Raw genomic sequence first — 22,000 nt, forward strand, 5'->3', positions numbered from 1 at the left:
GCCATAGCAGACAAGGGACCTTAGAAATAAACATTTACCCATAGCTTTATTCCTATGAAATCATCCCTTTGGATTCAATATATTGACTTGTGTACTAATGTAGCCATCTGGCCATGTTTCTGTGGGGGCTGAAATTTGTTTTGATCTCTGCATTTCAACCTCAGTTCCAGGCTGGAGTGGATCTCCGTTGCAGCATCTGTATACTATCAACCTATGAAAGTGTTAATATTGTCATTTTTAGGGAAGAGCAACCCAAAATATCAGTGCAGAGCACAGCCAGAACTGCGGCTATTGAATTGATTTTTCAACAAGCACGTGTAAACCTACAAACAGTGCAGAATTTCAAAACGGAGCCATCCTTTGGCAGAAGTTCACACAAACTGAGGTCTGTGAAGCATCCCGAGGCTTTCAGCCAACGGAACTAAACTCAGCCATTCTGGGGAAAGCTCAGGGCAAATGAGTTCTCATTTTACTTTTTGACTGTGAATATTTTCATGGTCTTCTTCATACAACCTCGATTTTCCCTTCAGCTCAGAGCTTTTAGGTCAGATGAAGGCCACGTTTGACTTGAGTTCAGCTGCACTTTCGCTAAGAGAGGTTGATACAGATCGACAGGAACAGACTGGAACCAGAAGGTTATGAATTAACAGAAACAAGAGCGCCCACGAATGACATCAAAACCTGACTGAAGCTAAGCCTACAGTGATATACAAAAAGCCAAAAGAGAGATATGAACTGCAGAGGAAGCCAAAAAGGAACAATGCAATAACGATAAGATAGTGGCCAGCAGAGAACAATGCAGAAATGATAGAGGCTGAATTCGCAGCAGAGTGCGGTGCCTGGAGCCAAGAAAGAAACAAGAGGAGTATGGCAAGATTGACTGGAGGAGTCTGAATGAGAGCAGAACAATCTGAATAAATGTCAGGAACTGGATTGAAGGGAGGGTTAGGAGGCACAAACCTCCCGGCAGCACAGGGCTTGGTTCCCTTCCCAGCAGAGATGGAAAAACTGCCCCACAAGGTCATTTGCTCCAGATTGGAGTTCTGCTCTTGTCCTAGGGAATACAAAATAAAAAGGTGGATGTGGAAGAGGCAGAGAGGGAGGGAAAAAAAAAAAGTAATGGTGGTAAACAGGATTGAAGTGGGTGAGGCAGAGGAACATGTTTCAGTTCGGACTGACGCAATCGGTTATTTGTCATTGCTTGTATCCCGATATCTTACATCTCGAAAGGAAGGCCAAGGCTTTGTCCGCACGAGCTGATTATCTGTGCCCAAGGAGCAGCTGGCAGCAAGATGGCCTGCGTGCTGCGGGAGCACATCCGCAGGCCGCGATGACGCCAGGCCGACCCTGGCCGGGGTTGACACCAGGTTAGGTTGCAGGAAAGAGAGCTGGGGCGGTTTGGCCGGCGACGTGCTGCTCTCGCATCCCGCTTTTCTCTGCGGGCAGGGGAACTAACTGAAAGAAATGAAGGTTCCCACGAAGGAGATGACAACACAGATTAAGCTTGAGCATAGCGGGAATGGCAGTGTTCAAGGAGCCCAACTCTATTCAACCAAGCACGCAAGCACATGTGTGTGCCTAACAAGTCCTGAAGGCTTGAGTGAGGATTAGGTGTAAGCCTCTTATGTTCTGCTTAATTAAACTCATGCTTAAAAACTTTGCTAACTTGTAATCAGGGACAGCAAAGCCAACCTTGCTCCGGTTTTCGTATTTATTCCCAGAGGTTTGTTGGCAAGATCGGACTCCATGTACTTTTACAGAATAAATCTAGGATGTAATTATTTGAATAGAGAGCTATATGTGATAAAAATCTGTTTACACCACAACGTCTCCAGCCAAATGATTGACGTATACATTTCTGCCCTTCCATTGATGTAACTTCTCAATTTCCTGTTGATGTCTAAGCTTGATTTATTTTTCCATTTATTTGGGTTTTACAAAGAGCACTAAAGAGCTTGGCACTTGGGTCTTTTTTTGTCAGCTCAACCCTCTTAGTCCTCGATCACTTCATTGTTTCTGCAAACAATGAAAAAGAGAGATGGAAAGAACAGCTGTGAACAACTGGGTTTGTTTGCCAGGTGTTGGACTGGTATTTCAGTATCCTCTTTTGAGGAAGGCCTCTATTCCCTGAAAAAGCTTAAAAGAGCTAAATCCAGGCAGACTTCACTCTATTTGCTGCCTTCGAATGCATGATGCTGCTTTGCAGAGATCCTAGCAAGGAGCCTGTAACGAAACAAAACAAAAAGAAAACCTAATCTAGGAAACCTCGGGGCTTTTCTCTCCCAGGCTGCACTCAGCTGCATCCATGGGGAGCTCTGCAAGGTCTTTTCAGGCAGACTTTGCCAAGTTTTTGGCAAATAACTGAAGTTATTTGCCAAAGGGCTGGGGAACCCTCCCTCTTCTCATCCTCCAGCTCATCTCTGCCTTTACCCTACAGGGCGTTCGGGAGTCTGAGCTGGGAACAACTGGTTTTACAGAGCAGCTTCATGGGGCTACTCAGGACCACGAGAGCCGTTGTCGTGTTTAATTCTGTCTGTGAGGCTCCCTTGGGCAAAGAGCCTCTACTTACTCTCTGCTCATAAAAGTCCTCCAGTTCCTAGAAAAGGAGCTACATGTTCCCAGTTGTCCCAAGGGAGCACAGACTTGAAAGCAAATCACGAAAGAAAAACAGATTGGATTCAGAAGCAAAACTGATTTATTGCCTGCAGACACCGTAACATGATCACAGCAGCGTTCAACCAGGCACCAGGAATAGTGATGTATTCCTTACACATCCCACCCCATGGAGGTTTATTCAAGGAAAACAGAAAGAGAGGCGAATACCCCTATGTCATCCCGAGGAAAGACATACAGATTTTGTGCCAAGCGGCCCAGGGGAACCGTTCAGCACCGGCAGCTCTGCCGGCAGCTCTAGCCCACCAAGTGCCTCTTGGCATAGCCATAGCCTGCCTCAGTCAAAATGAGCCACATTAGCAAAATCCTGATTTAATGGGAAGAAAAAAAGGAAAGAGCATTGCCTTAACTCTTTGTAAGTAATAAAACAAGAAGCTACAGCTCTCCATTTGTGATTTCTCAGATTCAGCGCTTTACTACCTAAATTCATAACTGTATTTCTGGCAGCCACCACGTAGTTAGTATCCGAAGCTCAGCTAAGCGCATGTGCCTGAGCTGAACTCTAAATATGTACCTAAACCCATCCCAGTTCAGAAAAGCGCATAAGCATGTACCTCCATTCCAGGCAAGCAAGGGAGGTGTCTCCTTAAGGAGTTGGCTAAAGGAGTTTGCGAGGCACAAAGAGAGCTGGAACAGATGGGAAAGGTTATATGGCATAATTAATAATTTGACAGTGAACTCCAAACAGAATAAGCAAAGGGAGATTCACTGAACTTGATGCAACTGTGTCTGTATAATTCTGGTTTTACCTCTGCGTTAGCCTGATTAGCTCTTGCATACAGGACAAAAGACAAACCAAGGAAGCAGCCTGGCTCCAGCGGCACTGAAGCGCAGTTCCCGGCTCTGCTTTAGCCATGCACTCGTCTGTGACCCCTTCCCAGAAAACTGCATTCAGTCGTGAACATTTTAATTTTCTTCCTCCTGTTTTCAAATCATCTCAACATTACTAACGACAGGGCGTTCACGTTGGCATCCGCTTCTCAAGCAGCAGAGGACAAGGGGATTGGCTAGCTGTCTCACAGCATGTCAGACAAGATTTGTCACAATTAAGGAAATTTCGTAGGCTTGCTTGTGTCATGGGTGCAGCAATGCAGCCCACGTTTCTTTTACCTGGCTGTATGTCAAAACACTCACGCACCGCTTTGGCTTTCATTGGAAAGTTACCTAGAGATGACAGATAAGCATGTAGCCTTTCTTCAGGTATGAGTCCTCTACAGATTCTGGCTCTGCTGAGCAGTACCGGCTGATATGTACCCTCCTCTCTGATATCAGGCTAGTAAAGATCATAAAATTGCAAAGATTTATCTCAGTTGAAGATTTGGACTACTGTGCTAAAATAAAACCACAGGTTTTACCTTTCACATTAAAATAGGTTTTATTTGTCTTCCTGGTTAAGAAAAGAGCCAATTAAATTTTGAACTCTTTTACACAAAAGTTTAGCATCATTTGAACAACATCTGAGCGGAGATGATGGAAAGGAGACACGTTCAGTTCTGTTGGCTGGCTGGCCACCCTTTCTGTGGCCCCACTGGTTAGGGTCCAGCTCTCTAACCACTCAGGCCCTTTGCCACGTATAATCCTGGGCTTGTGCATATTCCTCTATAGGAAAATTCATTTTTTTGCCATCCAAAATCTATAAGGAAAGCAGAAACGTCACAGTACAAAACTGGATCTCTTTGGGTTCTGATTTGTGCAGCCCCACATAGAGCCAGACCTGGTCCCTGGGAGCTCGGTGCAATCGCAGAGGAGCACCCTGTTCCCGTGATACATCTCAGCTGGGCCCAGGGGTGAGTCCCCAGCCCCGAGGCGGAGGAAGTGCTGTCGGAAAAGTAGCTGATCAGCATAAGCCACCGTGCAGCACCAGGTGGTGTTTTACTGAGGCCTGAATCCTCTCCAGCTGAGAACTCTCTTGTAAGTTGATTTGCAGATAAAGGAAATTGGATTTAAGTCAATGTGTCTGTTTGGTGGCTGGGGGTGTGAGGTGGTCTTGTGGGTTCTGGAGCAAGGGGGCCAATGCTTTTGGGGATATGAGCCACAAGCAAGAGCTGTGAACAGTTTGGTATGGTAAGACTTAAATCTCTGTTTTAGGCTTCTTTTTTTTTTTTCCCCAGCAAGATTTAGGGTGTGCTTAATCTTAACTGTTTCTTTCATGTCTGTAGGGCTATTGATAGCCTTAAGTGTAAATGCATCTCCATTTAGTACTTGTGGTTTCAGGATCCCTAGAGGAAGCCACAATGCAAATAATTACAGCTGATAATTGAATAGATTAGTTCTGCCTCATAGTGATTATTTGCTGATTTTCCTTTTCTTCTTGAGTTTTTGCTCCTTTATGAAAGGGAGCATTTTGATAGCTGTTTTCTAGTACAGATCAAATAGATTAAAAAGTGCACCTCTAAAGCAGGAAATGGTTTAACCACTGCACTTAAATGCTTCCTGAGAGAGAGAGCATAGTAGAAATCATGAACAATAACAGTGGAAAATAATTTCTCTCTTCAGATGCTGACAAAGGAATGAGCCTGTTGCCCAAAAGGGGATTAGAAGCAGAGGTCTCCTCGCTAAGCCACAGCGCTGTGCCTTGTGCGGCTGCTGCCTGCGGGATGTGCTGGGTGTTTTGGGGACCTGAAACGCTGCTGATCTTCCAATGCCATCTGCTGGGCCCGCAATGCGTGGTGGTGGGCGCTGGTGCTAATTCAGGCTGATGCTGAGCCGCTCGTGCTCCGTCTCCTTGGGATTTTAGCTGCTTGCATAAGGAAAGCAATAGCACCTACGTGTGGCCAGTGGGTGTTAGGCATGTGTAATGGTATGAGATGGGAGAGTGGTAAGTAAACAGGGGTGTAAAGTCCTTATACCTTGTGCAACTCCCTGTACTTTGTTTCAGGTGTCTGTAAATTTGGGATACACCCAGCAGAGGTGTGCAGTGCTGTTGTGTTGCTCTCCCTTGTGCTGCGTGGCTCTATCTGCCCCTTGTCCCCCATGATTTCTAATGGCACTGGCTAGTCCCCTTTGACCAAAATTATAAAATGTCTTAAAATCTTACAGGCAATGTAGAAAAAAGCAGGCAGTGGGGGCTTCCTCGCAGGAAAGGCTGCAGTTGCTTATACACAGGGGAGGCTGAGCCCTCTTCCATGGCGGGGGCAGTGGTGTTTTTTAGGATCCCAAGCAGCTTTAAAGGTTGCTCCCGAGTGACTTGCCCAAAGTGACAGCGGTGGGGTGGAACTGCTGAGCTGAACCCTGATGTCCGGCACTGCTAGAACAAGACTAGCTTGCTGCTTAGTCCAGGCTCACGCAGGATGTGGATATGCCTGCCTGAGGCTCTTAGTGCAGGTTGCCTCAATTGAGACCCTGCTGACCTGACACATCTGTGTCTACTGGCCTGCACAGGTGCAGCAGGGGAGGGTATTGCCCCTTGGATGGGCTCATCCTTCTTGACCCCAGGTTGAGAAGGCTTTCATTGTAAAATTGGTTGTTCTCTGATCATAGAGAGCAATTTTTTTTTAAACCCCAAACTTTGATCCTGCTGTGACATTCACCACTTTATGATGGGTTAACTATAAAAAGCATCTAACTTTCTATTACATGCATCTCATTCCTTCCTATATCACCCCAGGTGAAATGGGTGCTTGCTTCCAGGCAGACAGCACCTCTTCTTTGGTATCTATAAACCAAACAACACTTGGTTCTTTCCTCAGTTCTTATCTCAAGTGGCCTCAGTAGCACCTGGTGGCCCTCAGGTCTCCTAGGTCCCAGCCTGAAAGGCGGTTCCTCACGCGAGGTTTGCTTTCTTTAATCCAATGTTAAGTAATGGAGTAGTGGACTCCAGCTAATCCCCTTTTTGAGGATATTTTTCCAACAGGAAGCTGCGAACCCTGTTGCCTCTGCACTCTGATGTGCAGCTGGGCACTGGGCTGACCTGGCTGTTCAAGTAACTAAAAGCACAGATGAGTTTTGAGACCTTCGAGGAGAACGGGTCCCACAGACACCAGATCTCATCTGCTGCCGCTAGAGTGAGCCTGAGCGAGCGCCAAGCAGCGTTTGGTCCCAGCCAGCCTCTCCGGTGCTGCCTGAGGAAACATACAGCAGAACTTGCTTCTATTTTCCCCAAACCCTCTGAAGCTTTGGCAACCCTTGTTTGCTTGGAGGAAATCCGCTTGCTGCAGAGCTAGGAGAGCTGCCAGTAGCTCATTGGGGAAAACCCAGATGCAGACTGGGACTGGGAGACTTTTTTCTTAAAAAAAAAGTGTGTACAGAAAGAGATGATGAAGACTGGCCCAGGCTGGCAGCAGGGCCATGAGACAGGACGGACAGATAGAGATGGCAGGAGGAAGCGGTGGCTGGGGCAGGAGGGCACTCTGGGACTTGAACCAGGGAATATCGCCAGCTTGCTGAAGTGGGACTATAAAACTATGAAAGGACTGGGAACTCGTGCGATGGGACCTTCCCATGATGGTGTGGCACTGCCTGCTCCCGGGCCCATGGCAGTGGACCTTGGTGGCCCTTGGGGCAGGAACAGTGAGCAGGGAGCATCTTCGGGCCTCTCCAGATGTGGCCGGAGGAAGAAAGCGAGTATCGGGATCGAGGCCGGCTCCCCTTGTTGTTGTTCCTCTTCAGTGCACTGCTAGGTCTTATAGATGCCTATCTACATCAAGCAATTAAAATGTCATGCATTTCCCAATTGCTGTGTTAAGCAGAAATATGAAACCAAACTTTTGGTGTGGAGGACTTCAGAGGAGAAAAACCCTTATGTTTCAGAAAACTTACTGGTAAACAAAACAAAGGGAAAAATCCCATGAACTCTCTTGCAAGTGCAGTGCTGTTTTCAGACTCTATACTACTGTTTGAAAACTGCTCTAAATGGCTTAAACTAATTAAAAATCCCTTAAGCCTAACCTGAAATAAGGGTGTCCTACCACAGATGTCTCCAAATATGTGAAATAGATTAAATCTATGATTTTGGTACTGATTTTTGCCTAGCAAAAGGAGGTGTTTTCTGGATGAAATTTAACCATAAATCCTACTGCCTTTCAAACGCACTTGTTGCTTTCAAGTCATTTTTAGAGGGATCTTCTTTTAGGAGACTTCAAGAATTTCCCAGCAGGTGGGCTGGGGGGAAAATGTGTTGGCTTGCAAATGAGTGGCATCTGCCCTGGTCTGCTCCAGCAGCCTAGCCCTGTGACATATTTCTTGCCCACAGCTTAGAGGTGCTGGATGGGCTCCTTGCTGCCTCGCAAAGCCCTTTTCCACTGCTCAGGCAGTGCCGAGAGCTGGGCCAGCCTAACTTCCTCCTCCAGACCTCATTGGTGCAACACCAACCGAGGTGTTGGGCTTGGCGTGGAGGTGGCGAGCGTGCTGATGTGCCGCCTGTCCTTCGGTCCCACTGCTGGCTGATATGTCGGTGCGCTGCTTTGGAGGAGAAGCCTTCCTGGCATGGTTTTCCAAGGAAACCAGCCAGCTCTGTGCGTGCGGTGTGTGTCGGCTGCCCGTGTGTCCCTCCTCACGCGTCAGCGAGGTGAAACCTCGGAGACACAAATTCTGGTAGGTTTTGTGACCGGGCAACCTGGCACTGCTCTCGGGCAGAGATGCGCTATGTCATGAACTGCTTGCTTAAAAAAAAAGCTCAAGAGACCAAGAAATGGGTCAAGCCTGGGCCATGGAGGTGCTCTGGTTGTGCTGCACCTTCTCACCCATGGGAGACCATTGGGCAGCTTGTGATGTGTCCCAGTAACGTCACTATAGAGTGGTTAAGAATAGCTTTTAATCCACTTTAAAGCACCTTTTATAGCACCAGGGCAGTGCAGCGAGACCTTAGCAGAAATCAGAATCGGGCTTGCTATATCCTGAGAAAATGTGCCTTGCAAACGACTTTCTCCCCAATTCATCTCTGTGTTTGTTCGCTACTCACACAGCTGATGGTCTGCTTCAGTCCTAATGACTTGAGTTTTAAGCCCAAACCCACTTGTAGAAAGTGAAAAGGCAAAATGTCCTTTGAGGAAACCTGCTGTTTGGGACCTGCCGGTCAGGGAAGGAGAGACCCCGGAGCGAGAGGGATGCGTAGCTGCCAGGGTAGCGTTCAAATTTAGCTTCTGCTGCTGTAGGCAACGTGGCATTAAAAGAAGGAGCTTAAGTTATTAAACTGAGCTGCTTTAATCATCCAGTTCGGGGAAATCCATTGCTACAGGAGACCGGAGGATTAATGTATTTTTACCGCAAATCCAATACATCTCTTCTGATCAGTTAGCAGCCGCTCACTCGCGCATATGAAACTTCATTCTCCGGGTCTGCGGGTAACAGTATGGGATCAGATGGAGTTTTATTTGGAGATTGACCCCGTTACCCTGAATCTCATCATTCTGGTGGCGAGTTATGTCATTTTGCTGCTGGTTTTCCTGATCTCCTGCGTGCTCTATGACTGCCGGGGGAGGGATCCCAGCAAGGAATATGCTCCCGAGGTCCCTGCCGACACGCAGCCTCCCATCCGGCTGGTGGTGATGCAGCAGGGCGCCCCCGGCACCCGCTGGGCCAAGGGACTCGCCTCCACCTACGGAAACCCCTCCGACCTGCCGGGGAAAAGGACTACCGCCGTGTAAGGGGACCTCGCCTCCCGGCTCCGCTTTCTCTGCCGCTCGCTTGCCTCGGCCGCTATGTTTGCTCCCGGCTGGCGGAAGGATGCCGCGTTGGCCAGGTGAGCCGAGACACTGGTTTCTCCGAGACGGTGCTGTTGCCGGGGGGGGGGGGGGGTCGCTTTACGTTCGGCTCTGTTCTGCGCCCGTAGGGGCGTACGGCCCTGCCCGTCGCCTGCGGGGAGACCGGGTTCGGTCGGAGGCAGCCGTGCCGCTCCCCGCTCGGGGACTGGAAGGGGCCTTTGGCCCAGGCGCGCGCCTGGCATCGTGGCTTGGGCAGGACCGCGGCGCTGGTGGAGGCGTCCTGCCCTGCCATCTGCGTGCGCGCCCGCCAAGCGCAAAGGACCCCCCCAGGCCGTGCATCTCTCGAGCGAGAAAAGAAATGCGTAAGGGTTTTTAAAGGATAGAAATAGCGTCGCTCTGATAGAGGCCGGCTGCTGCTCCCGTCTGAATGTAATACTTCTCGTGGCATCCCTAAGCCTCTCGGTGCGGGCAGCGCCAAGCCCGTCTTTACGCCTGTTCCCAGCAGGCAGAACTTGATCTTTGTTTCTCAGCGTGCCCCCGCCGCGTCAAAACCCCCCGTCGCCCGGGGAGCGTGACCTGATACGATACGCTTCCTGGAAAAGCTGGGGGCAATGCCTCCGTCCCAAGGGAAGGCTTGAAACGGGGTAAACTTACAGGGTAACGCGATGCGAATGAGTCACACCGAGGTCCTTGCTGCTGACGCGTGGGTTTGTGGTCCTCCGCAGCAAGAGCAAGCGACGCTCCAGCTCAAAAGGAGCGTTTTTGCGCGCCTCTGAGCCGCCCTTAGCTGTGGTGCCAGCTGGCTCAGGCGAGCGCTGGGATCTTATCTCCCGTAATCTCGCGCTCCCTGCAAGCGGCTCCCGTTACTCTCCCCGATTCTCCGGGTGACCGGACCGCTCACTTAAACTGTCTTGGATGTGTCTGTGCTCTGCTGCAGGGTGTTTGTGGCTTAAATCAGTTTGTCCTACCCAAATGCGTCTATGATGGAGCAAAAATCTGCAGTTTGCTTTCCCAGACCTGAGGGTGATGGGCGCCTGCAGGCAGACGGCCTCGGCCATGGCCTACGGGCGTCTCGGCTGGTGGAGCCGACAAAAGGTTACGGAGGTAGACAGCGCTGGACCCATGCGGTTGCAACTGTCTGTTCCTTAGGAAACTCTGTCTCTTCTTCGTGCTTAAATACCTGCAGATGCAGAAAGCTCTGGTAAACTCCAGGTCAGATTTATCACTTGTCTAAGTCACTCGTAACGGGTGACTCCCTGGTTGTGGTGGTCCCTGACGCCTTCGGGACAGGCGTTTTGCACGCTTCCAGAAGTAAACTGTGATGAATGTGAACCCCAGCTGAACAAGACTGCTAGATTGCACGATTTCCACCCAAACTGTGTAGTAACTGGTGTTACAGCCCTGGACGTGCCGATTTATGAATCGGGCTGCAGAGAATAGGCGGCTGGCTACAAGATCGTGAGATATTTGCTATCTCTTTATCTGCCTGTGTTTAAAAGAAAACACAGGCAGAATGTTTCTTGTTTTCCTTTCGGTTTCTAAATTCGTTAGGGTGAACGGAGGTGCTGTTTTCAAGCTGCCCTATGCATCCCCACGGGTTACAGACGTGCCTTTTTTTGGAAGGAAGCCAAAATGTGGAAGGTCAGCTCCTGAGAGCTGGGGCTGCAAGAAAAACCCCGCTGGGATGAAACTGGTGAGAAAACAAAGTTGGTGACATGCTCTTCTGTCAGATATACTGAAATAACTTTATTGAATGTCTTATTTTTGTTTGTTTAGCACTGAAAAAGTGCAAGTAATTAACAGCAAGTTCTAGCTGCTTTTGGTGAAACTTGGCAGTGCTGAAGCTGCCGGTGTGTTATGGCCACTGTCACCCATGCAGGCCGATAGTCCCTCTCCTTGTGCTCTCCAGCCTGCCTTGCCTTTAGCTCGTAAACTCCTTAAAGCTTTTTGTTGTGTGTCCCTACATCTCCCAGCATGCTAGGGACATCCTCAGCTCCCCTGGCGACAGGGAACAGAAATAATAATCGTCTTTGCTGAAAAGAGCTCGCGGGGGGACAGGGGACTAAAAAGAGATCACAAATGTCACAAAGTGTCATCACAGCTCATTTCTGCCTTGATGCTGAGATGTCATATAGAAAGCCAGGGTGCTGGCACAAAAGCTCCATAGCTCTTTTGTATAAAGGTCATGCAAGTAATATAATGGATGTGTCAAAGTACCATTAGTCTTTGCCACCTTGTTTCTTTATGTAAGAATTACAAGCACAGAGGTAGAGAATCGCAAGGCTATGTTAATAAATCTTTATAGATAGCAGAAATCCCCCGGACGCTTAGTTTCCTCTAGCCGCAAACGTTTGCGTGTGTATCAACTGCTGCCAAAACTCTTGGCTCCCCCAAAGTGGAGGGCGAAGTTGTTGGTTACAGCGTGGGCACGATTTCTCGCGTGAACTTCCGCAAGGCGATGGGGCCGCGGTGCCTGCTGCCGTTGCCGAGGGTGGCTGCAGGCCACGCAGCGCCTGGTTCTCCGGAAACTTATCAGTGGCGATATAGCTTGTGGACTCTGCCCCGAAACGCGGAGCTAAAAGCAGCTAATGACGTTGTCCTCCTGATAGGAGGAAAACCGTAAATCCCCTTTGCAGAAAACGAAAGAGTGAAGTGCGTGAGCATTGTGCCTTTGCGATGGGAATAAAATGGCTTTCTTAAAGCTTTGTCTGTATTAGAACAATATTGAGTGCGTGCACGTGGGCACCTCCGGGCTCGGCTGGCAGCGCGTAACGCTGGAAGCTCATGGCCCTCGGCCCCATCTTGTGCACGAGCGCCATAAAACTGACAGGAACATCCTCGGAGCCCTTTGATCTAAGTTGTGAGGTTTAAAGTTCATATCCCTTGCTGGCATCCATGCGGTACAAGAAGCATCTGGAAAGCAGGCGTTGCTGATGGCCCTACCCAACCGAGCTGCACGCGGTGTCTGGAGAGGCCCCTGGCTTCCTGCTGCCTCTCTGCAGGGACGATGGTGACATTGCTCCTCATGCAAAATCCACGCTGGTGCAAAATCATGTTGTAGACACATACAGCTACAGTGAAGTCGCACTTGTAACACTCTTTGCACATGCTTGCTGTATCTGCCTTTCCGTCACTGTTCAGCTGATCATGGATTTGTGCCTTGCTTAATCATAACTGTGCCTACGTAGATGTGTTTTGCCTAGAGGATTAGATAAAGTGGTTTAAGGCCTGGATGTCTAGCACAGAAATACTGTTTCGAAGTAAGTGCCATTTGCAAATGAATAAGACGTTGGTAAAAAATTACGTTGTTTAACACACATTCAGAAGCAGGATAAGCTGGAGAGGGTTGGATAGATGGGCAAGTTTTAGGGAATGTGCTGTGTCCCCAGCCTGGCCCTTGGCTTGTAGGGCATCCTCAGGCAACTCACTTCCCCATCGTGTGTCTCTCCTTGCATCTCATCCACACTGATTTTTCTCTGCTTTCCTGCCCTCTGCACTGAGGTTTCTCTCTCTTCTTAGACATTTGTGCCCTCATAATGGGATTTTTACTCCAATGGTGCATGGGGGAAAAAAAAAAAAAACTGGAGTTTCACCCTGTGAACTAACTCCAGTAGGTTTCAACAAGGCAAAATATGCTCCAACAACAACAAATTGCTGAAGCAGGTGCAGCAGAGGAGTCGTCGAAGATGCCATTGTAAATCTGTGGAAGCAATGGAGCTGGAAGAGCCTTTAAAACCCTTGTTTTCAGGGAGCTCTGCTCACGCCTCGCGGGGCTCTGCTGAGCTGCAGCGCTGCGGTTTGAAGGGACCTGGCTGGTGCTGGGAGGATTTACTGCTGCTCTGGAGGAAGCAGGAGTTCAGCCTACCCTGGCTCTTTTTCATCTGGCTTTAGTGCCCTTTTAAAGTTATATATTATCATGTTCTGTAAAGCCTTTATTAAAGGGCTTCCACAGGAAAAAACACTTAAAAAAACCCCACCAGATTTCTCCAACATTAATTCAAATCAAAAGTATCATTAAATTCGCTGTTTAAAGAAAATATTTTTAGTGTGAGCCCATTCCACTGTAAATATACTGTCTAAGCCTTCAGAATTTTTAAAATCCCTAATAAGCCACTACATATGAATAGAGGATTAGTCCAGACAGACTAACCCATATTCGCAAAGGAGAATTCCTTGCCATGCAATGAGCCTTTTGAATCGGAAAAGGGACAAATCGTCTCTCATTTTTTCACTAGCGCACCGTTCTTATGGTGCAAACGCTCATCCTCTGATGGTGTTATGTATAGCGGCACGACAGCAGTATGCCCAAAGCAAGAAGAGATTTAAAACTGTTTTTACTGCTTAGAACCCCATCGCCTTGTGATATCAGACTATTCAGCTTGCATAATCTTGGCTCTTCAGTGGGAATGCCAAGAGGTGTAAGAGTCGATATTGGCTGTTTAATGAGAAAAACCGTTCTCCCAGTCATGCTTTTGGGGACCTCACTGCTCAGCGCGCCCTCTTCTAGATGAACTAAAACTGCAAGCCTAAGTCTCATAAGCTATCTTTTACTTCTTATAAAGCAAAGCATTAATTTGTGTCTTCTGGTCTAAACTGACTTCTTTTTGACTCTCCCAAATGTTTGACTTCTTGTGTTGTGTCTGTACCGGAGCGTTGGCCCTGGGTGCTGAAAGCAAATGCAGGGGTACTGTATTTGTACCCAAAACAGGTGCGTTTCCGTGGTGGATGCAGTGGCCGCCAGAGCCACAGCAAGGGTATACACCCGAGGAAGGTGTCGAAGGTGAGGGACATGCAAGAGGGGGTTCCCAGCGCAGCTGAAAGGCCTCTGCAGTAGAGATTTGGGCTTTGTCACTTGGGTGACAGAAAGCTAAATGAATTTTTAAAAAATGGCTCTAACCTTCTCAGCTGAAAGACATGTCGAAGAGGGAAAGCTTAACAAGTGAAAATCATACCAGAAATGTGAGAAATGGGAAAATGAGACCCACTGCCATCTCTAGTTTTCTACTCTAATTTGGTTTTTTGTTTCCTCACTTGCCCTTTCTCATGTGTGCTAGTTTCCTTGGAGATGCTGTTTCCTAGTTTTCTTCTCTACTAATGTCACTGTTTGACATTAACCTTTCAGAGAGACGTTTCCATCCTAACGTGACAGTCTGGGTGCAGGTTTTGGAGGCAGATACTTGTTATGAGGCATCTGAATGGGTCATCCAGCCCCAGCTGCGGGTGGGTCAGCCTGTTCCCAATCTGTGACAGATGCTCTGTGTGGGCAAGGAAACCGCACTCTAGTTCCTCCACCTCTTAATGGCAATAATAATTGTTATGTAACTGGGGTGTTGGATGGATTAATTAACATATGTGAAGGAATTTGAGATCCTTTCATGGGTGGTGCCATGATAATATTAAGCACTGTTGTTAATTAGGGGTTACTCTGATTATGTATTTGTCTCTATTCCTGAGTGCACATGAGATTTGGACATTTCGCTTAAGCACCCACACTTCTTACCCCTTCGGTATCGAAGCTTATTGGGCCCAGTAGTATCACTTTTGGTTATCCTAAAAATACACTAAACTTACTGCTATCGACTTCAGCGAGAGCTTCAAGTGAGCAAAGAATATAGGCTTAGCATCCACCTATATTTGTATTAATGACATTACCTAAATCATAACCACTGTTTTCACATCATTTTATTAGGTAACATTTTTCATGTGCTTTTTTAGCCAAACTACTTATTTTAAAGAAAAGAATATGCACGTTCAGGCTGATCCTGGGCCTTAGCTCTTCCAGAAAGGCGAGGGGGGGCAAGACTCTGGTATGTCCTTCCGTGTATGTCCTCTTCAAATGACACAACAGATAGCCTCTGAAGTTTTGAAGGATTAATACAAGTTGCCTTGAATTTATAGTTGGAATGTGGGCATTCCTAAATCAAATCTACTAAATGTAAGAAGGGTGGATTGAAAAAAGATCTGTGAGTAGCAGCACATGATATAATGTCTGCGCATAGCATGCCACTTAGAGCAGTGCGTTTCCCAGTTAGTCTCCCCAACCAAAACCCGTCTGTACTCGGTGGAAGAACGCGAATGGTGTTTATTACAGGGGGTTTATCTTCTCTTTACATGCTCCTCCCCTTGCAGCAGCATATCAAGTAAGGTCTTGACATAAGTCACGTATTTGTTTTCTATTCATCTTCCGAAGGGGAAAATTGTGCGCAATGAAGTATTTTGTTTTGACTGACTCATGAAGTAGCAAGGTATTGAGAAATAGCGGTAAAGAGCCTCTACCGCACAGGCAGATCTTCCTTAATCCGTGCGAAGCTGTGGTACAGCCACTAGGGAAGGCAAGAGGACTCGAGTACTCTGCACCCTCCCGCACTAACTGTCTGTCCTTTCCTAGTGACGAAAGGCTTAATGAGGCTGCAGTCCCCTGCCTTGAGGAGCGGCGAAGACAGGGTGAGAAATGGGCGCAGGAGAAGCTAGCACGGTTTATTGGAGATGGCCACAGCCTTGCCTCGCTAGAGGACGTGCTCTTCACCTGTCCTGAGACTAAAGGATACACCTTCCTTATGGGACAGAAAGATCTCTCTGAATTTCAACCGGTTTCCTGCGTGGGGCAGTGCAGCGATGTGGCTTGCTCTCCATGGGGCTCCCGGCAATATTTCCGTTGAATCATTCCTCGTCAGTCACCAACAGCATCGCAATTCCCAACCCTCCTGGCAAAACCCAGGTCAGCTTACGATAGCCGGTACCATGTGAGCCCAGGAACACTGAAGAGAAAGGAAAGCTGCTGAAGCTCCCTGGGAAGGGAGTGGTATTTTATTGTTTTTCAAGGCAATAGTTTTAGAGCAGGTTTGCCCTGGAACCAGGGCGGTTTAATAGTGTCACTTAAGAGGGTGATTTTATACTGGCAAAAGCTCCAGTGTAGATGCAAATATACCAGGAAAAAGTGCCTTCGACAGAAAGCCTTATTTTGCATACTGCAATGATGTGTACTAACCTGGCAAAGAACCTCTCATTAATTAAAGCTCTATTTACACTTGATGGAGAGAGACAGCTTGTAGGGACATGCCATCAAGTCTTTCTGAGTGCAAATAAGGCTCTCTAAAAGTTGCATTTTTATTTATATACATCTGCAGAACTGAAAAGCGGGGCAATGCTTGTAAAGCCAAGTGTTTTGTCCCTGAGGTATTGAATAGAAGGCAAATCTTTGGCATCCGGAGGGTTTGTGTTTGTTTTGGGAAGGAGAGCTGGCCGGGCTCCCGCCGCTAGCTCTGAACATCTGAGGAAAGGCTAGCTGGAAAGAATTACGTTGTGACGCAGACAGGGAAAGGCCAGGAAATTCAAACACAAGGCAGAGGCTCCTACCTTAACTCGTTCTGGCAAGGAAAAAATAATTGTGAAGCGTTAACACCACATCCTTGGGATCGTTCGCTACAAAACGTGCCAGCTTTTAAGAGTTCCTTGGAAGGCTCAAGGTTTTGACCAATTTATTGTGATAGAGGCCAGAGAACTGTTTGGAAGAGTGTGAAATTTAAACCATAACTGGAAGAAAAATTATGGCTTGCCGTTGTCAAGTACTGTGTGTTCTTGCAACTGTCTTGGCATGGTCTTTTTGCCCTTTGCTAAACCCATTCTAACATTCTGTTATTATCTCTATGTTGTTTGAGGGACAAAGGATCCTTCTTTCTCTCCATTTCACCTGCTTTGCGACACTGCAAACCTTGCGGTTCCCTCATCGTGTAGTTTTGCTTGTTTGATGTTACAAAAGTCCAGCTGCTTCGTAGGATAACGTTAGGAGGACGTAAGATTTTATCTTGAGCCATGTAATGGGGAACGCTTCTGCAGCTGGACTTGCAGCTCTTCCCCTTTCGCAAAAGGAAAATGCATTGCCCGCTTCATCTGCTAAAGAGAAACGTGTGGTTTTATTTCACTATCTATTTGGTCTTATATGGTTGCGTGCAGTGAAAGAACGGACCCCTGTGTCCGGCGTTTGCGAGGAAGGGGTAGCCGTGTTTTGCAAGAAGAGGACAAAAATGTTTTCGAGCACTGGAGGGACCGAACTTGCCTGTCACAGCTTCCTCCTGCAGGTCCCCAAAGCGTGTCCCCCAGGGCCGAGCTTCAAAGCGCCGTCGCGGTGTAGGACCTCCGCTTCCTGTTTTGCTTGAGTTGAGCAGCTGCTGTGGGAGGTGGTGCCTTGTGGCCGCGGTTGTTCTGTGCCCTCCCTGCTGAGAAGCAGCAGGATAGCCAGGAGCAACAAACAGAAATTATAGAAGCCAGATCATTTCCATCTTTTTAGAACAGAAGTCGAGGTATATTTATGGGAAGGAAAACGACTTGAGGCTAGCTTGTGCCCTCACTGCACAAGGGTGCAGCACCTCTGTTTCTGCCCTTAGCAAAGTCTCGCTCTTACCTGGACTGTAACTGGTCAAAAATGCCATACCTTGAATCTTGGAAATTCCAGCTTTTTGAGTGTTTTCCAGGCAGATGCACAGCAATACTCGTTTGTGATGCAGAATTACCCCCACTGGGTGCCCTTCATCCATTTGCTTCCCACCCTGAGCGAATGGGTGGCAAGAAAGCCAAGTGTCAGTGGTCGCTGCACCCAGAGCGAGGCCACGCTGGAGGAGACGCCAGATGGACTTTTCCTGAGATTGCAGCAATTCCTGCCCTGAGCAGGGCCAGGAGCGGATTGTGCTTCCTGAGGTGTATCTTTGAATCGTGGTGGCACCTAATGACGCTCCTAGCATGATGCTAGCTCTGCTCTTGCAGGATATCTACTTTTCTGCCTTAGTGGATAAATCGCTGTTGGCTAGATGAAGTCCATCTCCTTTCAACAGAATAACCTACCAGCAGGCAACATGGCTCTGCTTGAAGAAAGCAGACTGCTCGAAAAACCAGGGCAAGCCCCAGGGCCCAGATCCACGGGCTATTTGTGTCCTCCAGCTAAGTGCTCAGGTGCTCTTGCACGCTGGGCCTGTCTGCCTCCGTCCCCCTGCAAAGCAGATGTGGTGACAGCATCCCGCGGCCAGGACGCTAACAGGAAACACAGAGAGCGAGACGCTCACGCGTTGTCGCAACAGGGATCAAATCAATTCTCTAAAAAGACAGACATCAACAAAATGGGGTGGTTAGCATGGGCATGAGCAACTGTGCCTTCAAAGAGAAGTCAGGGAGTGCTTTAATATTTTGCCAAGAATTTAAAAAATTTGAAAAAATCATAATGCACGTTTCATAACAAAAGGTAGTACGGGGGAAAAAAAGCAAGTATGATAGCTTCTTTGGTTGTTATACCCCTAATTAATGTATACTACATGTATGCACCTACACACAGAGAAACATGTGCCCTTGTGCACATAATTGCACGTTGCTGTATTAATCTATTGTTACATCTATTTTAATGTGGTATTACAGTATCTTGAACGCAGCATAGAAGTACCCTAGTCTGACTCCCATGTTTCACCTCAGCTTGGATTTCCCGTTCCCTGCCAAAGCTTGGGTGATAAGGCAGGCGTTTTGACGGTCAACTGCGTAAGGCAACTGTTATCCCCAACCTCGTCTTTCCAAAACCAGCATTTTGGGGCACGGGGGCAGCTCACCATGGGCACTTGGCATCTCCCCAGAAATCATGGGTGTTTTCACGCTCCAGTTTTTGGATCTGTGGCGGGGGCGCAGATCCTGCTGCCCGTGACTCCGGCGTGAGCGCGGGCCGGCGCTGCGGTCTGCGCTCTGCCCTCGCTTACCCCGCTGCAGGCGGGAGGCTATTCGAGGTAAATCCACCCGATTTCAGTGGAATTACCCAGGAGTGACATGAGCACAACTAGGATACAGGGGGGAAGCGTAGATCCAGCTCTGCCTGGGTGCAGATATGATTAACGTTTGGCCGTGACTCTGCAGGACGTGTTCAAGATGCCGCTTGGCTGCTGGAGCGGCTGCCTGCGTTCTTCTGCCGCGCTGTCTCCGCTCTCAGGTCCGAGAGCTCTCTGGCTGTTCCCTTTCACACACTTGTCATAGAACAACATAACCGCTAATTACTCCCGCTAATTAACCGTTGAAAGACAGTGTCTTGGTCCTCAGACCAGCCTGTCAATTTGAGGAAAGCTCTCCCGTGAGGCAAAGGCAGTTGCATTTCTGAACAGCCTAAACCCATGTCTTTAGGACGTGCCCAGGAGGCACGGCCCTCTGGTCAGCCTAAACTCTCCTTTCAAGGGCCTCAAGTAACGGGTTTTTTTCTTCCTCCTTAGTTAGAATGGTTCATCATGGGCCAGACAGACTTTTTCCAAGTTGAGATGGGATGGAAGAACTGAAATAATTTATCTAAGCAGACTGCCTTCCTTTGATGTCTGTTTGTGAAATACAAAACGCAGAGCAGCAAGCAGCAACTGTGGTCTCAGAACTAGCATCCCTCCCTGCAAGACTGAGTATCCTGTTTATCAGGGATTTCCCTGGGTCCCCAGGGCTTTCTTGCATTATTTAAGATTCGGTGCAATAATAAAAATAGCTTCTTTTGAAGACTGCAGTATCTGGCAGAACACTTCATTCTCTCAGAGCAGTTTTGCATCTTCCTAACCACTTTCCTGTGGACGTAATCCCTCAAATACCTTCAGTGCAGAGTACTGATACAGCAACGCTGGCTGCTCTTCGCCCAAACACTGCCAGCTGGTGGTAACGAGAGCCTTATTTTTGCTGACCTGAGATCTCCTTTCTGGCAGACCTATGCAATGACCTGTGCATCCTAGAAGGAAGACTTGAACTCAAGCTGTAAATCATTAGATCTTCTCTTTCATTACCTTTTGCATATAAGGTAATAACAGCCCTACGTTCCTTTAGCAATGCAATAATTATCATTGGACAGTGGCTTAATGAAAGCACCACTTTTCTTCTCACTGGAGCTTAAGAATCGACATTTTAAAGAAGTCCTTCCCTGACCTTTCTCTCTTGGCCATTCCTTGTGGCAATTAGAGTGTCTTCGTTTTAACGAGCTCAGAGGATTGGGGAGTTACAAGAGAAGATTCAGCTTCAAAAATACCTAGTGGCCTCTTATGAATATGTCAGGACATGTTTTCAGATACAATGCTTTCTTACCTGCATGGGCTTGTGCTCTCCTGATTGAGTGACTTTTCCAGCTGAGCTACTTCTTGGCTCAGTCCTGCGCTGGATGCCTCAGCGCCTCGCTTGCTTTGCATGAGGCATGTTTCAACAAACAGAGCAGCTCCTCCGCGGACACAAACCGCTTCCACCTTTGCTCTCCTCTATCACTTCTGCAGCAAATAGCAACAGCTCAGGTAGGAAACCACTGCCACTTACCAACATATACCTGCACCGCTTCCAGGAGCTGGCTCCAAAGCAGCAACATAATCATGCAACTGAATGGAAGCAACTGCACTAAAGAGCAGTGAAACGCATGTGAGAACTGAGCGAGTTCAGGAGATGCTGATTTCAGGAGTCTCCTTTTTCCCTGCATCCCTGAGGAGGGAGGGGAAGGTCCCTCGGACTGCTCGATTCCCGCACCTTGGGTCCACTACCTGGCCTCCTCATGGTGCCTGTGGGCCAGGCACAGACCCCTGGGGACCTGGGACAGCCGCGGGCAGCTGCACCCGGCTCCCAGAAACACTGCAGCCCGCGGTCCTGTGGTCGCGCAAATGTTAGTGTCAGCGCCAGGAAAAGTAATCGGAGCGTAGGGCTGGGAGGGAGGGGAAGGACGGTCCCTTTGCAGTTGGGTTTTATCTGCGGCGCTGCGTCCTGGGCAAGCGGGTTGAGCGGACGGTTTCTGACTTGGGTTCGGTATTTCCTTCTTGCCTCCACGCTGGGAACGGCCCATCCACCCCCCATCCCACTGGCTGTCGCGCTCTGAAGCAAGAAACAGGCTCCGAATTTTTTAAATGAATTTCTACTGCACTAAGTGCTTTCATGACCTGGAAGGGTCTGCAGCATTGCTGGTAGTGATGGGGCACCAGGGAGAAGCACTCCGGGTCAGTGCTTGCTTCGTCAATGAGTCCCTCGTTTCAGGGACCGGGGCGCAGCTCGGAGCGCGAACCCCAGCCCGCGCCGGGTCGTAGGGATGCCGCTGCCTGCTCTGTCTGCGAAACGGAGCTGACGGCAGTGCTGATGAAATGCCAGGCCCTCAAAACCCTGTTCCTCCACTTTTAATTTGGGTCTAGATCAGTTCCTGGGATATGAATGTTTCACAGTCAAGGAATACGCAAAGGATTTTAAATAAGGCCACGCCACATCCAAACTCAGGAACTGGGCTCCGCTGTAAAAATGCCAAGGTAATTGTTTATACCGCTAGAGCTGTTCCCCTGAACGGAACCAGGGAAATCAATAGCAGAGCAATGGTGACCTACATCAATCCGAGCTGCTGTCACTCAGCCTCCCGGACACCGGCTCCCATCACTCAAGTCTTTGCAGCAGCCCTTCAGCCCTCATTGAAAATTCAACTGGGTGACTTCTCCTAACGATAAGTGTCAAAACATTTTGATTTCCTGCTTTTGGAGTTGGGAAGGGTGTGAGCCCAGCCGTGGAGAAGGTGCACCGCAGGTCTGAGTCTTAGAAAACCTTTGCTGTGTGAAATTATATGTTAAAACGTCTGTAAGTTTGGATGTTATATAAACAACGGCCTTCCGCAGTAGTAATACACACGCATGCCCATGCTATCTTGCATACATATTTATTCAGTGGTGAGACAGATAGCTTGG

General features: G+C 48.4%; 1 long non-coding RNA gene across 1 annotated transcript; it reads left to right on the forward strand.

Moving 5' to 3' along the window:
- Positions 1-4,490: 4,490 nt before the first annotated feature.
- LOC138061605 (uncharacterized) lies at positions 4,491-7,696 on the forward strand. Its single transcript, XR_011135489.1, has 3 exons — positions 4,491-4,584; positions 5,170-5,491; positions 6,527-7,696. It is a non-coding gene; the product is annotated as an uncharacterized lncRNA (long non-coding RNA).
- The last annotated feature ends 14,304 nt before the right edge of the window (positions 7,697-22,000 follow it).

This window comes from Struthio camelus, chromosome 19, assembly GCF_040807025.1.
Source record: "Struthio camelus isolate bStrCam1 chromosome 19, bStrCam1.hap1, whole genome shotgun sequence".
Taxonomy (NCBI): Eukaryota; Metazoa; Chordata; class Aves; order Struthioniformes; family Struthionidae; genus Struthio; species Struthio camelus.